Here is a 16,315-nt window from a genome sequence, read left to right on the forward strand (position 1 = left end):
AGGTGAGAATGTCAAACAATTATGTGACCTCTGACCTCCACTGACAAAATAAAATGTCATGAGTAAGCAACAAACACAGCAAAAATCAGTTTTATTTAACTAGGTCTTAGATACATCTAATGTGCTGCAATCATGTTCTCATATTGTCTCTTTTATTCAGGATCTCCTAAGCAGTATAACTATTCTAAATATTTTATTTCATTTGTATTGCCCCACTATACCAAGTATAGTACTTTATAACTCAATAATTGTTGACCAGTTAGAAGTATGGTCATTTTTAGTGATGGAAAGTTATCCATTTCTGGTTTGGTTTATAAATTTGAAGTGAAGTTGTGTGGAGAGTTCAGGTAAAAGGTAGAAGAAGAGAGTGTCTTAGGTTGAGATACTCAACAAAGGTTGTAAAATAGCTGTTAGGTTGATATGGGTATTCTAGTCCCATGTTCTATAATAACTTATTTAGTTCAGAACTCTTTTTTTTTCAGATCAGGAACATTTTCTTAAATCTATGTAACCTCTTTTAAAAAGTTTATTTGCGTAATAACTTTAAGAAATGTCTGGGATTAATTTGTTTACAGGAAATGGGTTTGTAGAGAATTTTTTTGAGGACATATTTCTCTAAGTTTGGTACAAGTTCCAAGTATCCTGATTTTTCAAATTATGATTTATTCCTTTGAAGACATTAATATAAATATACAAACCATACTATAATCATTTAAATGATTGATATGAGATGTTTGTGATAAGAAAAAAATTCTTTTTCCTAACAATTTCCTGTTGACTAAAAAGTATAATTAAAGTGAGTCATAATAATAATTGCTAAAAGATCTCATAATTTACTTATTAAATAAATAACTTGTGGAATAAGAATGAAAATCTTTGTGGTTTCATAGACAAATATATTGGTGAAATAATTAACAACTCTTCTTCAACTAAGAACCATTTGCAGACATTGGCTAAGTCGTAAATTTAAAAATCAAGGATGTATTGAAATATGAACAAATTCTAATAAGTCATATGCACAACAATTTATTATTATTATTATTATCCTTCTGATTTGCCTAATTAGTCAAATCTGACTCGATATGTGGTATTTCAAAGATAAAAACATTGACTTGAGAAGGATTTTATAATCATAGAAATATTGAATCGGAAATGAGGCACTGACTCTTAAAAAAGAAATCAAGAACTTATTACTATTACTATTTTATTATCATTCACACTTGAAAGTAAATTTAGTTGAAAGCATATGCTGCTGATCACAACTTGAGGAAAAGGATGGACAGAGATCATAAGTCAGAGTTGAAAGCAACCTCACAGGTCTTCTAGTCCAAACCACTTATTTTAGAAATGAGGCAACTGAGGTCTAGGGAGGGTAAGTGACTTTTCCAAGATTATATAGACAGCTAATTGTTAAAGGTAAGAACTGAACCCAAGTCCTCTGACTCCAGAACTAATGATTCTTCCATGATTAATAGTAGGGATTGTTGATATGGAAAGTTGGTCTGGGGGAGATCTTTGTGGACTGACACATTTTTAGCCCAGATCAACATGGTTATAATGAAAATGATCATTTAAAGAAAACAAGTGTTGAGCTGTTAATATCAGGCTGACAAACCATTTTAACCTCCAAGCCATCTTTGAATTGCTGTTTGAATTCATATACCTGAACTTTGTACAGGTCTGCTAGTTTCATCTCTCTATAAGAATTGCCTAATATATCATTTTCTTTCTTTTTCTTTTTTATCTTTCTCTCAAGCTCCCAGCATAACTCTAATATTGCTGGGAAAAAGGTAGGAGCTCTATCACTCTGCTTTTTCAAGACTATAAAATCAGTGATGATGTAGAGAAGGTAAAAATTCCGAACTTACGCTCAAGCTATTGCTACAGGAAGTACAATAATGCATTCAGGTCACCACTAAAGTCCAGCTAGAAGGCCAGAGTAGAGGAGAGAAGTTAGCAAATTCATTAATTAGGGACCGCTTTACACTTCTGCTGTCAACTCTAATCATTCCTCTGGGTCTAAAGTCTTCTGCCTTCATTAGTGCCTGTCAGTAGAATATAATGTGTTTGAATTTCTACAAGTATATTAGAATTTCAATGAAGGGTTCAGTGACATTTTTATCCATTGGCACATAATCAAAGCCCAGGACCTTATTTAAAGTGATTATTCGTCACCTAAAACTCTTAACAGAACTGCACAGCTTAGCATTGTAGTAGGTACTTCACAAGTGTTCAGTGAGTCAAATTGATCTCTAATTCATTAATTCACCAATACCTCTTTCTTGTTTTAGACATTAGGTTTTCGGTCATAATATCCACATTGATTATATAACTTGTCCCAGTTCTTAAGGTTAGTTAGTCTAGAGGAGAAAAGATTTAAGGGAAACATTATAGATAGCTTGATAGTCTTCAAATATTTGAAGGACTGGTGTGCAGAAGAGTGACAAAACTTATTTTGCTTGGACCCAGTAGGCAGGATGACATGCAATAAATAGTTGGAAGCTACAGAGAAGCAAATTTGGACTCAATGTAAGGAAAAAAATTCCTAACAACCAATTATCCAAAAGTAGAATGGATTGCCTTTGAAGACAATGGTTTCTTCTCTCTGAAGGTCTTCTTGTGGAGACTAAACCAATTTTTAGAGAAGCTAAGAAGGGAGTCTTCTTCAATGGGAAGGGCAGGGAAGGTCCAAAGCATTTATTAAGAGCCCACTATATGCCAGGCTGTGTGGTAAGTGCTTTACAAACATTATCTCATTTGATTCTCAAAGCAACCCTCAGAGGAGGTAGGTGCTGTTATTATTCCTCAGTAAAGTTGAGGAAACTGAGGCAGACCATAATTAATTGATGTGTCATGAGTCACACAGTGTGTGAGGCTGGGTTTGAATTCAGACCTTTGTAAGCCTAGCACTCATCTATTTCCTCTAGGCAGAAGTGGAGATAGTGTCTTTAAGGTATGTATGTGTATGATTAAGTGATTCTTTTCCCCATTTTATGGTATCAAAAGATCCTAGATCTAGAAGGGACTTAAGATCACAACACTGAAGCTCAAGGAAGTAAAATGACTTGTCTAAGATCATCCAGGTAACTGCCAAAAGGTGGTCTGAATCGAAGTGCTTTCACTTCTGAGGCTGGTGTGCTTCCCATCACCACTTTTCCTCCTTCATGCCACAGTGCTGACAACTCAAGTGATTTCTCTTGAAAGAGAAAAAATAAACACAACATAGCCTAGTTTATCTTTCTTATGAATTGCTTGGGGTTAAAATACTTAGTTCAATTCAGTTTAATTCAACAGAAATATATTGGGCCCACTAATTAATCAATAAGTATTTATTAAGTCTATTATATGCCAGGCACCATGGAGAATTGCCGAAATGTTACCATTTAATTAAAAAAGCGGCACAAAACATGTCTTCAAAGGAGATTTGCATTTGATTCTGTTCATTTGTCATTTCTACACTACTACATTTACATAGGTTGTTTATATATCAATTTGGACTTATTTAGATGTTCTTTAAGTTAAGCAGCTTTTCATTTATTTTACATGTTATGTGGGTACAGATGTCAGCTCATGTGTGTTCTAGCTCCTCTATTGGAACGTGAACTCCCTGAAGGTAGGCAGCATGTTTTCTATTTCTGTGGCACTCTATCACGCTAAGATCAGGATAGACAAATCTTGACTGATCTGCTATTATTCTGTTTCTAGTCACAGTGGACTCAAATAAAATCAACTATAAACTTTACATCTATTGGGTATCATAGGCATTAAAAATTTGGAGGAAACTTTTTTAAACACATACTTGAAGAAGAAGAAAAGTCATATTGCTCATTACTTGGAAAAGATTCTACCTTCTCACAAATAGGGTGTAATGAAATGTAATAAACATAGTGGAATCTTGCTAATTGGTACTCATTTAAAATACTTTGTTTAATGTAAATGTGCTTACTGCATGAGCTCTGCTTATAAAATAACATGTTAGTGATAAAAACAATAGTTTACATTTCAATACAAAAATATGTTAATTGAAATAATTTCATATTTGAAAAATATATGGATTGGGGTTAATTTTAAATTAATGATAGTGAAATTTCCATTTAAAGAAATACTATATATGAGATATGAATTACTAAATTTTAATTTTATAGAAGAAATAAGTATAAATCTTTAGATGAGTTTTTGCATGTATAAATTACTTTTAATGTTGCGGTTTGGAAACACAAATGGAACATTACATTAATTCATGGGAACTCTAAATTAGAACCTAAATATATCAGTCCAATTCGTAGGCATGCTAAAATGTTTTCCTACATAAACTATATAATGAATATTTGTAATATTTCCTGAGTTCAGAATGCTCAATATATGCTTTTGTTTTTGACCTCACAAAATCCTTTAAGTTAGATAATATATAACTACACTTGTACTACTAAGTATATATGCACTACAAATAGAGAAAAAGAGGTATGGAGAGGTAAGATAATTAGGTGAATACTCTCTTCACTTTGCAATATGGAAAGATAATTTTTTTGTCTTGCCTATTGTTTTATTTTGAGTTATATCTGTTTGACTGGTTGAAGCATGAAAAGGATTATGGGATTCCAAGTTTGTTGATCTTTAAATGAAATGTGTGTATGAAATAATCAGTGCTGAGGTGGATCTTGAGGGACGTCTGAAGAATCTACTAGGCCAGGCCCTTAGCCAAGTAAACTCTTTCTGTTTCTTTTCAGCCTTATGTTGAGAATAGACAGCTGCTGTATGCTGGGTTGCAAGGATGAAATTAAAAAAAACCAACCTAACTTCAAATATTTTCTCCACTTTTCCTAACAAGAAAGCTTAATTGAAACGTTTTACATTTAAAAAGGAATTAGAAAAAAACCTGTAAAAAAAGCTTAAATGGCTGACTTTATTGTACTAAATTTCTCAGAGATTTCAAAGGGATTTGGTTATGAGATTTGTCCTCATGATAAATAAGTTCTTCAAAAACTATAAAGGACACCATTCCTTTAAAAAAAACCTGGCATATTTCTAGTAACCAAGTCACTTAAAAGTTACTAACATTTTTGTTTGGTTTATTTTTTCAAAGAAGAGGGCATCTCAATGGAACCTATTACTGACCTTCTCACCTTGCCCTCGTTCAACCATCAGCAGCCAATTATAGGCTGGGCTGTGTCATGAGGGGTGGAAATGTATAAGGACCAGATGGATACTGACAGACGCTTTTTTTTTTCTTCTTCTTCTTCCTAGGAGTGGAGGTTGGGGTTGGGGCAATCCTGGAAAATCCATCATCTCTCTGTAAAATTGAAGCAGGATGACTTGAAATCAATTCAAAATTTGAAGAGAAACAAAAGGAAAGAAAAATTGCCACCTAGTATTTGCCTTTTCAGAACAGTTCCTCTTCTGGTCTGAGATGAAAGTGGTGAGTTTGGACTGGATAACTGGGCTTTTAATGACAAATCTTTAACTGGAATGACTCTTATCTTCTCATTCCCTTTCCCCCCACCTAAGGGCAACCTCTCCGGAGTTATCAAAGTGTCATTAACTAGGGACAGCTGAGGGTAAACAAGGGCGATGTCAACACAAGTGCCTTGGTCAACAGGAATTTAACTTTAATCTGTTCATTACTTAAAGAAACATTACCCACTTTCTACCATGCATCATTTATTTATCTGCCTCCTGCTCAGACAGAAGCAGATAACAAATCTCTACTAGAGAAACCCACCCGGATAGTTGTTCGTAATTTCTGTGGACACTCACTGTGGGCCAGTTTCAGGGCCTGACAGGGGGGTGAAGGAATTACAAAGAGAAAGAAAACTTTTATCAGAAGTTTCTTGTTTAGCTGAAAACTGATACTACATATTTATAAATGTAAACTTGGAGGGCTGCCAAACTCCTGCATTTAAGTGATTAACAAATGTTTCCCTTTAAGTGGACACCTCTTGTTCTAAATATATTGGACAAGAATGCAAAGAGTCAACTGGAGGGTAGAAAGGGCATCCCACAAACATTCCCTTTGGAGGCTGGCAGGATTACCAGGCCCAGGCTTAGGCCTGGATGTCTGTTTGCTTGGTGCCAGCTGAGTTCATGTTGCTGGTGGGCAGGCTGCCAGCAGAAAGCAGCCTCCCTGCTGTTTAACGACAATGGATTTACTGCTTCTCTGCATATTGGTGTTATTTTGTATAAACAAGGTTAACACTCCTTTTAAATTAAATACACCACCTGGTGACTGAATGTGTGACCTTGCCAGCTCTCTTCACCTGGTCTCCAGAAAAGCAGATGCTTTTGCTCTGACTCCAACCTTTATCTCGTCTTAAAATCTCTTTTCCTTATAATTTAAATAATTCTCAGGGAAAGGAGTTGGGATGACCCTTGCCCTAGAAAAAGCCTTTTGACCTTACCAAGTGAGAAAAAAAAATGCTATTGGTATTATACACACTCTGCAGAAGTGTTCATGTCCGTATCATCTTACAGATGGAGGTTATAGTCAGGGTCTACCTCAAGCAAGAAACTCTGTAGGCGGATTTGGACATAGTAGAGACCAGCGACTGAGTCTCTTGGTATTCTCTGCTCTTTCACCTCCCAAACATAGGTTTCCAGAGGTGATGGTCTTAGAGCAGCTGGAATTCTTTGTGTTTGCACAATTGTATGTGCTTGTATTGTCCCAAATATAGGGCTAGGCATTTCTCCTCTCCCCTTAGGAATTTTAACACCTGGAAAAATTTTGCTGGCTTTACATTTAAAGAAACTTAATAGTGTAAACAAACTCAGCTGGAAGCCCCCTTTGATATGAAAAAGGTGGTGATATGTAGGGCAGTACAGAAGTGAGTTGGAAAGGACTTTGCTGTGGGACTTCCACCCTCTTAACAATTCCTTAGCCAGGAGGTAAAACACAGGAGACATCCACAGGGATGGAATAGAGTTGCTTAAGTGGAAAACAATGTACTGAAAATCTTGAAACTTCTAATCAAATAGACTTTAATTATCTATTTAATTAAAGGCATTTTTCCCCTTTCTACTTGCAACCAGCTGAATAGGCCCAGTAGATTAGTGCAGTCTCTGTTGGTATTACATTAAGCCCAATGAAATTTAGAAATTGCTTTATTATTATTTTTTAGCAACACAATTTACCATAGGACATTCTCAGAATTTTAGAGCTAGAATTAACCTTGGAAAGACAAATCTAACCCCAAGTCCTTACTTTACAAGTAAGCAAATAAAGGTTTACAGAGGTTAAGTGGTTTACCTGGGAGAACTCAAATGGCTCCTGATAGAGCAGAGACCAGAATACAAGGCTTTAGACTTGGAATGCAGTACTCTTTTCAACACATCGCCCTATATATTCAAAGATAATATTTTTTCTCTAGTTTTTTTTTAAATATGTTCGACTGGATGTTGGTTAAATTTCAACAATTAGCTCTGGGGTGGAAGGATGTACATTGAACCATTTTTACTTTAATCTACATCATTAACACTTTCACTATCACTTTCTCGTCAATAAATGACGGAATAAATTAAAAGACTTAATTTATAGTTTGCCATTTTCCAAGGTGTAAGTGCTCTCCCTGAAAATTTAATAATCGGCTCTTGGCAGCAGGTTATTAACTGGCTCCAACACACCCTGAATATGCTTTATTTTTCCAGTGCAATATACCTTAGAGATATTGTGGTTCAGTTCCAGATTACCACAATAAAGCAAACATCTCAATAAAGCATATCACATAAAATATTTTGTTTCCCAGTATATATAAAAGTTTGCTCTATTAAGTATGAAATACTTTTACAACTAAAAAACAAAGTACATACTTAATTTAAAAATATTTTGTTGCTAAAAAAACATTGTTAACCATCATCTGAGCCTTTAGGAAGTTGTAATCTTTCTTCCTAGTGGAGGATCTTGCCTCAGTGTTGATGGCTGCTGACTTATCAGTTTGGTGGTTGCCAAAGGATGAGGTGGCTATGACAATTTCTTAAAATCAGTTAACGATGAAGTTTGCTGCATTGCTTGACTCTTCCTTTCACTTAACAATTAGAGGCCATTATAGGGTTATTAATTGGTCTAATGTCAATATTACATTTTAGGGAATAGGAAAGCCAGAGGGTGGACAGAAAGAGAGAGAGAGACAGACAGAGAGACAGAGAGAGAGAGACAGACAGAGAGACAGAGAGAGAGAGAGAGAGAGAGAGAGAGAGAGAGAGAGAGAGAGAGAGAGAGAGAGAGAGAGAGAGAGAATGGCAGTCAGTGAAACAGTCAGAAGACACAGTTATGATTTAAGTTTGAAGTCTTAAATGAGTGCAATAAGTGGCTCTTCAAAACAATTATAATTGTAACATCAAAGATCACTGAATACAGATCACCATAACAGATATAATATAATGAAAAAGTTTGAAATATTATGAGAATTACCAAAATGTGACACAAACATAATATGAGCACATGCTATTGGAAAAATGGTACATGTAGACTTGTTCAATGTAAGGTTGCCACAAACCTGCAATTTGTAAAACTACAATATTTTTGAAGGGCAATGAAGTGAAGCACAATAAAACAAGGTGTTCCTATACTATGCAGCTTCAACTTAGGGTTTTATGAACATCTGACTTTCAAAATAATTATAATGTTCTGTAAGGCCTGGAGTAAGAAAGACTTATCTTCATGAATTCAAATCTGGTTTCAGACACTTAATAATTGTGTGATCTTGGACAAGTCATGTAACTTTGTTTGCCTTAGTTTCCTCATCTATAAGGTGAACTGGAGAAGGAATTGGCAAATCACTCCAGTATCTTCACCAAGAAAATCTCAAATGGGATTATGAAGAGTTGAGCATAATTGAAACAACTAAACAACCACAAAAAGCACAACCCATGTGATATAGAATAATACCAGAAATTCCCCAAATATATCTCCTTGATTTTTAGAATATGATAAAATTTTGGAGCAATAAGGATAGGGGATAATACTAAAATTGTGATTTCATTAGTAAAGAGATTTACTGAATAAGGAAACTCCCCCTTTCAGTGCAAATCAGTATCCTTCCTGAAACTTATAGTCTCAAGGATTGCCTACCTAAAGCATTGAGAGTTTAATAAAGTTTTAAACCATTATCTTCCAGCTTAGAATTAATACTATATATTGGTTCTAAGGCAGAAGAATGGTAAAGGCTAGTCAATAGAGGTCACACAACTGGGATATATCTGAGGACACATTTGAACCCAGGACCCATTGCTCCTTGGTGGGGCACTTTATCCACTGAGCCACCTAGCTGCCCTCTAGTATAAAACTTTCTCAAGTCACAGAGCATTCTTGATTTTGTGGCCAATTCTCTTTCCACTGTGCTATATTTTTTCTTTAGAGAGATGTTTTTAAATACTTTCATAACCAACAGGTGATGCTTCTACTCCTAACAGAAAAGGAGTATAGCTAATCTTCCTGGACCACACCTATTTCCTGATACTGGACCAGCTCAGAAATTTAGTCTTCTCTTTAGTCATAGCTCTCTCTATCCACTACCTTCACCTTCAGAGACTGGAGATTTCCCTCCTAAAATGTCAGCATTTCTCTTTTTCATAACTGGGATGGAGGGTTAAGTGGGGGGAAGGAAAGGTTAGTAATAATGATGCTAGAAAAAAAGCCACTTTTTTCAGTTTTACAGAAGTGGAATAATAGACAGTTCAGACAAAATACAAAAAGGATATTTTGAAAGTAAGCCAGAGAGGTATGACATGAAGATACATAATTTTCTATATAATTCTCTTTTTGTGTTCTTGGAATTGTACGTGGAATTGTTCTTTTTTGGAGAAGGTACTTGAGTTTCAAGAAAGAACATGAAAATAAAAAATGATTAAATTAATTTTTTAAAGTGACATCTTGGCTGCAAAAAGTGAAAAATTTGTAATGTTAGCCTAGGAAAAATGGTTCTCAATGAACCTCTTCTGTTGTTTTGGAATGTTTAAGAGTATAGTTTGTTTATATGAATCATCATAGCTCATCAAGTCATCAGTTAGGAAAATTCCATATAATTTAAGTCAGCCATCAGACTCAGACCTGTCTAAATTCTTTGCATTAAAACTCACCGCTACTGACTCCCTATTAACCTTCTCTAAACTTACTACAACTTCAAAAGCAATGAATATTTATTTTATCTTTACATAGATAAACCTAACTTTAAGGTACTTGAAAATATCAAATAAATAGCATAAAGCAATATAAAAATAATCATATAAAATACCAGTTAGTACACCAAAGTATGGGGAAGGAAAGTTGAAAGGAATTGAAAAAGTTTTCTCTTCTTTTCTGTAGTTTGTAAGAGATGGTACCTCAGGACAGATGGAAAATTCATAGAGCTGGGGGCAGCAAGGTGGCTCAGTGGATAAAGAGCCATGTCTGGAGATAGGAGGTCCTGGGTTTAAATTTAGCCTCAGATATATTATAGCTGTGTGACTCCAGGCAAGTCACTTAACCTCAATTGCCTAGCCCTTATTGCTCTTCTTCATTGGAACTAATACTTAATGTTGTTTCTAAGACAAAGTAAGGGTTTAAAAATTCATAGAGCAGAGGAAGTAGGGAACACCGACATTCTCCTGTGACCAACTTGCCACTCTTACTCTACAGACTTGGCACACACACACTGCAAGAAGTCTTTAGGGACCACATTGCCATAGTGAAACTATAGTTACCTCCCAGATGAAGCTCAGTTCTTTATCTACTACCCATTTCTGTGCCCACTCTCTCCCCATCTTTCTGTCTCTCATGATTTAAAACTCTACTGGGGCAGAAATTCTGCCCTTCACTTCAAACCTGGTATAGAAAAATCTCTTCCTTGTTGGGAAGGAATTCCATCATTACTAGGTAGGTCTTGGACCCTTGTAGCCTTATAATCCTGCTTACAGCAGGGAAAAAGGAAAAGTATCTATATGTTCTAAAATATTTATAGCAGCTCTCTTTGTGGTGGCAAAGAACTGGAAATTGAAGGGATGGCCATCAATTGAAGAATGGCTAAACAAGCCATGGCATAAGATTGGGATAGAATACTAAATGACTAACAAGTTAACTAGAAAAAAACATGGAAAGACCTACATGATATTATGAAAAGTGAAAGGAACAGAATCAGGAAAGTTACACACAGCAACAGAAATATTATTTCAAGAATGATGTATATGTCTACCTCGAGAGAAGGAATTGATACATAGAAATAAGTAAGACATAGTTTTATATCTACATATATCTTTTTGTCAAATTACATCTTCTTTAATGGTGGAAAGGGGGGTTACCTGGATACTTTATTATAAGAAACAAATATTTTTTAAAAAAGATAAACTAACAAATGAATAAAAAGAACACATAGGTTCTTTTCCTTTTTCCCTGATCACCTTAGGAAATAAATCTAATAATGGTATTGCTGAGTCAAAAGGTAGACACAGTTTTATAACACTGTAGGCATAATTATGGATTATTCTCCAAAATTATTGTTCTCCCTGCAGTATATCATTTTTCTATATCCCCTCCAACATTTCAAATTTTGCCCTTTTGAAATTTTAGTTAATTTGAGAGGTGTGAGATTATATCTTAGAGTTATTGTTTGGTTACTTTTTTTTAAACCCTTAACTTCTGTGTATTGGCTCCTTAGTGGAAGTGTGGTAAGGGTGGGCAATGGGGTCAAGTGACTTGCCCAAGGTCACACAGCTGGGAAGTGTCTGAGGCCAGATTTGAACCTAGGACCTCCCGTCTCTAGGCCTGACTCTCAATCCACTGAGCTACCCAGCTGCCCCCTCTGGTTACTTTTTTAAAAACTCTAAAATGTTATGCAGATGCATAGTTGAGTTAAATCATATTCTTCCATCTTTTTCATGGTGGAAAGTTTTGGCAGATCCCCAATCTTTGGAGGAGTATTCCTTCCACACAAATACAGAAAGCTTACTCTTTAAGGTATCTCATCCTGAAGGTGTATTCAACATTTTTTCCTTCAAATGATCTACATACTAGACTGGAGATCTTCTTTTAACATCAAATGTCTCATCTGATAATGTCAATGTTATCTCTTGTTTTTACCACATGACTAGCCCATCTTTTCTGGTGACACATTGCTTGATAATATGTTTGATGGTTTCTCTTGTAAGCAAATGATAATTGGTAGTAACAAAGTCTATTTAAACCTATCTTGTGTCTTTATTTTGTTGTCCTTTGAGTTGTGATTTTAATTTTTTTAAAGATTAATATCTAGCTATATATAGTATGAATGGAAGAATGTTAGAGTTGAGAAAGGAAGTAGCCTTGGATCAAGTGATACAGCTATATAATGAGTGTGCCTTGGCCTAAGCAAATCCTTCCACATTCATATATATGCTTTCTGGTAGAGGAGAAAATTATGCATAAATTCACAGGGTGAGGAGACCTTGAAGTAGATGATTCAAAAAGACATTGGAGAAGAAAAGTCTCATGATGGGTGGAAAATGAAAAGGAGAGAAACAAGAATAGATGGTGGTGTTTAGATCATGTCAGGCTGACCTATCATGAGTAACAGAAATGATGGTGGTGCTTCCCCTATTTTGTGTGTGTGTGTGTGTGTGTGTGTGTGTGTGTGTGTGTGTGTGTGTGTGTGTGTGTGTTTGCTGTTCTGAAAATGCAGCTGCACTGAGAAGGATTTATATAGGGAATACCAGAGACAAGAAGTAGAAGATGTACATCCCCAAGATTTGATGGTACCATGAATGGATTGAGTAGTATCTCCAGAGAGAAGCTGTTTCCAGAGCTGACCTGTAAGACCCATTCCATGACTTTGGGCTATGCCTTGCCCTGTTTAGACTGAGTTATAGAAGAGAATTAAATAGGAGTAGATGAATATTCCTGAGAAACATCTGGTCAGGCTAGGGATATGATGTAGGCATGTAGATGCCAAGAATGCTTATTAACTCAGTGTCTTTGTTTACCTTACTACCAAGTTTTTGCTAACTGCCCATTGTTGATTTCATTTATAAAAGCTGTTTCAGTTTGTTAGAAAGTATATTTGATAGAGGTTTAAGGTCTTTCTCTTGTTCTTCAACTTCAATGTAATTTCTAGTCCCTTCATCCCTCAATTCTTTTCAAGTCCCATCATCCCATGCACTGGCTATTCTTGTCTCACAACTATCTAAGAGACTTGGTCAGTCAGTTCAACCCTTTACTAGCCTATTGTTGCTTCCCTTGCTTCTTTGTCCTATTATTGATCCTGCTTTGCCAAACCCCAACCTTGTATTACTCCCCTCTCTATCACATTCACTACTATTCATGCATTGCTAAACATAACAGAAAAAAAATCATGAAACCATGCTGCCTGGGTGAGACATTTATTACATAATCTCAACTGGGCTTTTGCTATAACAAGGCAATTCTTTTCTTCCTTCCTAATCAATTCATTATTCCACTTACCACAGCAACTATTCCAAATCTTTTCATCTCTTCTCATACCTCCCATAGCATCCTTTCCCTTTACCCACTCAGCTGAGGACTAGACTTCATATTTTACTGAAAAAAAAACCCTGAACTGATACCATTTTCATTAGTGCTCAATTTTCTTTGCTATTCCTACACATACTTCCAGTATTTTTTTTCACTATTTCATCCATCTCTATTGAAGAGGTAACCCTACTTTTTTGCCAAGGTAAAGCCCTACATTAATCTTTTGATCTCATTACATCCTGTCTTCCCTAGCTGATTCTGTCCTTTATTATCCCCAATCTCTTTTTAGGTTTCTCTCACTATATACACTGGCATTACACATATATACACCTGATGCCTACTAACATAATCATGTCTCATCTTTTAAAAAAACATTTGATCTCTGTTATCTATCATCTAATTCTTTTTTTTTAAACCCTTACCTTCCGTCTTGGAGTCAGTACTGTGTATTGGCTCCAAGGCAGAAGAGTGGTAAGGGTAGGCAATGGGGGTCAAGTGACTTGCCCAGGGTCACACAGCTGGGAAGTGTCTGAGGCCAGATTTGAACCTAGGACCTCTCGTCTCTAGGCCTGGCTCTCAATCCACTGAGCTACCCAGCTGCCCCCTATCATCTAATTCTTGACCCATTCCTTGGCTAAATTCCTTGAGAAAAACATCTACAATTGGTGCACTCATTTCCTTTCCTACCACTTAAATCAAAATCCTTTGCAAATTGGTTTCTAACATTGTCTTTTGCCTGAAACTAGTTTTTCCAAGTCACTAATGATCTCTTAATTGCCTCATTCTTCTCAACCTCTCTGAAATCTTTGACATTGTTGATTATGTCATCTTGGATACTTTTCTCTCAAGATTTTCATGACACTGTTCTTCCCTGGATCTTCTACTTCTTGCCTGACAATTCCTTCTGTCTTTTTCCCCCCTTTGATCTTCCTTCATGTCATGACCACTAACAATAGATGTCTCTTAAAACTGTCCTGGGATTTCTTCTCTTCTCTAAATATATTATCTTGTTTGTGAATCTCATTTTCTACAATAGGTTCAATCATCTCTATTCAGATCATTCTCAGATCTACATCCTGATCTCTCTCTTGATCTCTAGTTTCACATCACCAATCAAAAATTTTTAAAGCCCTCTCCAATCTTAGAATCAATATTATCTATTGGTTCTAAGGCAGAAAAGTGGTAAGATCTAGGCAATGGGTATTAAGTGACTTGCCTGGGTCATACAGCTTGGAAGTGTCTGATGCCAGGTTTGAACCTAGGACCTCCTGTACCCAGGCCTGACTCCACTGAGCCACAACCAATTTATATCTGAACTGAATGCCCCATAGCCATCTCAAACTTAACATGCTCAAAACAGAACTCATTATCTTTCTTCTGAAAGAGTTATTTCTTTTGAACTTAACTACTATTGTTAATGACATTGTCAACCTCCCAGTCACCTTGCTTGCAATTTTGAGGTGAACTTTTACTCTTCTCACACATGTACTCCATATACCCAATCTACTGCCAAACCTTATCATTTCTCCCTTCAAAACTCCTCTGGTCTAAATCCACATAGCTATCACCATAGTGTGGACTCTTCTCACCTCATATTTGGACTATTGCCTTTTGGCTGGTCTCGCTGCCTCAATTCTTTCCCCATTCCAATTCATCCTCCAGTCAGATGTCAAAATGATTTTTATAAAGCATACAGGTATGGTTGTGTCATCCCTCACTTTATATTCTCAGCTGTCTCCCTTTTACTTCCAGGGTTAATTATAAAATGACCTTTTTGGCATTTAGGGTCCTTTACAACTTTCCCCTTTATTTTTACTAGTGTTCTTATACTTTACTCCATTCTACATACTTTGTTATCTAGCAACCTGACTTTTTGATTCTTCTCTCAGGAATGTAATCCTTTTCCCTTTTCATCTGCTGGCCTCCTTGGCTCTCTTTAAGTCTGAGCTCAAATCTTACCTTCTGCAAGAGACTATCCTCAACTATTTCCCATTCATGTGATGTTATCGTCCATCTTCTCTTCATCTATCTTGTATGGACATAGTTGTTTGCATATTACCTCCTCCATTTAAATATCAAGGATAATATTTTTTCATTTGTTCTCCCTCTTTCTTTTTCTGTTCTGCTCTTTCCCTAGAATTTAGCACAATATCTGGCACATAATAAACAATAAATATTTTCTGCTTGATTGATTGATGATGCTTGAATCTTTCCACAATTACTAAACACCCTTTAATTTATACATGTCCATCTTTGTTGTTTCCTTTCATAACTAAACAGCATATTGCACATATAATCTGACTAGTGTCAAATGTAGTGAGATGATTGACTTCTTTGTTTTTTATAAACTTTGTAGTTTATAAACTAACACATATGTGTGTTTAAGATTGCATGAACTTTGGCACCATTAGACTATTTTTTCTTTTTTTATAATAAATATCATACTAATAGCTAGCATTTATATAGCACTTTAATTTTTATAAAGGTCTGTATACATCATCTAATTTTATCCTCACAACATTGCTATTATTTTCTCCTTTTTACAGATGAGAAAATTGAGACTGAAGGAGGAAAAATGCCTTGTACAGCATCTCACACAATTAAGTGTCTTAGGCAGTTTTGGATTCATGTATTCATGACTCCAAATATTTCATTCTGTATCACCTAGCTTTTGTAGCCAACTTCAATTACTAAAGCCTTTTTTTTCCAAACTCCTACCTAGTTGAGTGCACTCATCCTGTACTTTTATATTTTCACTTTTCCTTTGGAACCTAGTCATCATACTTTACAGTTATCCTTTTAAATATTTATCAATTTCTCTCTCTCTCTCTCTCTCTCTCTCTCTCTCTCTCTCTCTCTCTCTCTCTCTCTCTCTCTCATCTATAA

Source organism: Gracilinanus agilis, chromosome 2, assembly GCF_016433145.1.
Source record: "Gracilinanus agilis isolate LMUSP501 chromosome 2, AgileGrace, whole genome shotgun sequence".
NCBI classification, from domain to species: domain Eukaryota; kingdom Metazoa; phylum Chordata; class Mammalia; order Didelphimorphia; family Didelphidae; genus Gracilinanus; species Gracilinanus agilis.